The 1,026-nt window shown below is 44.6% G+C and overlaps 1 non-coding gene across 1 annotated transcript; it reads left to right on the top strand.

The window, feature by feature from the left end:
• Positions 1–666: 666 nt before the first annotated feature.
• On the top strand, positions 667–773 carry LOC145080716 (small nucleolar RNA R71). The gene has a single exon (XR_013695305.1). It is a non-coding gene; the product is annotated as a small nucleolar RNA R71 (small nucleolar RNA).
• Positions 774–1,026: the final 253 nt, after the last annotated feature.

Below are 1,026 nucleotides of genomic sequence, written 5' to 3'. Positions count from 1 at the left end.
TTGAGCAAGTTGCCCAAGCTGTGTCTCTATATTGTGGATAGATGCTTGCTAGTTCCTAAGCATGGTCCTTGTTTCTTGAATTGCAGCATCATGGTCACTATGTCTTTTTTCTGAAGCAGCTACAAATTTGGTGAGCATTTCTTCCAAGCTTGGCTTCCTTTCTTGCACCGGCTCCTCCTTTTGGTAGAACCCTCTCCCTTTTTTCCTAAACCTTTCCTCCTTGGCTTTCTTGTACTCTTCATAAGGGAGCCAATCTTTCTTTTGTTTGCGCCAGTCTTCATCATATCGGTCCCCACTTGAATAACACACTTGCGCCTTCTTGTTGCCATTCTCATCTAAATCACAGTCTCTAGTGAGGTGAGGCCCATTGCAGTTTTCACAACCCACCCGAATAGCATGGATTGTTTGATCCATCTTATCCGTCCTCCTATCCATTGTTTTTAGCATAGCCATGACCGCGGATAAGTCTTCAGTAGCTGCATAAGCGGCTCCCCTAGTGACATCATGCCTAGGGTTGTGGTATTCTCTAGAGTGTTTAGAGAATTCTTCAATCAATTCTTTGATCACCGGTGGTGGCTTCTTTGTGAGCGGGCCTTGCGAGTCTAGTAACTGCCTGGTTGTGACATTGACTCCATCATAGAAGATGGATACTTCTTCCTGCTGTTTAGGTCATGGTGTGGGTAGTTTCTTAGTAAGCTCTTGTACCTCTCCCATGCTTCATATAGCGACTCTCCAACTTGTTGTTCAAAGTTAGCAATGGCCTTCTTCAACTTGGCTATCTTGGAAGGTGGGCAGAAGTGATCAATGAATTCTTCTTTCATCTTGGCCCAAGTGGTGACTGATCCGGGGGGAAGTGACTTGAGCCAGTCTTTTGCAGCACCTTTGAATGTCACCGGAAGCATACGAAGTAGTTGAGTCTCGCGGGGCACGTTTGGAACATTGAAGTAATCAGCTACATCATTGACTTCATCCAAATGTTTGTAGGCATCTTCATGGTCTTTTCCATAAAAAGGTATTTCCTTAAGT

This window comes from Lactuca serriola, chromosome 1, assembly GCF_051521515.1.
Source record: "Lactuca serriola cultivar US96UC23 chromosome 1, Lser_US96UC23_V15, whole genome shotgun sequence".
Lineage (NCBI taxonomy): Eukaryota > Viridiplantae > Streptophyta > Magnoliopsida > Asterales > Asteraceae > Lactuca > Lactuca serriola.
This window is presented reverse-complemented; position numbering and strand designations above follow the sequence as displayed.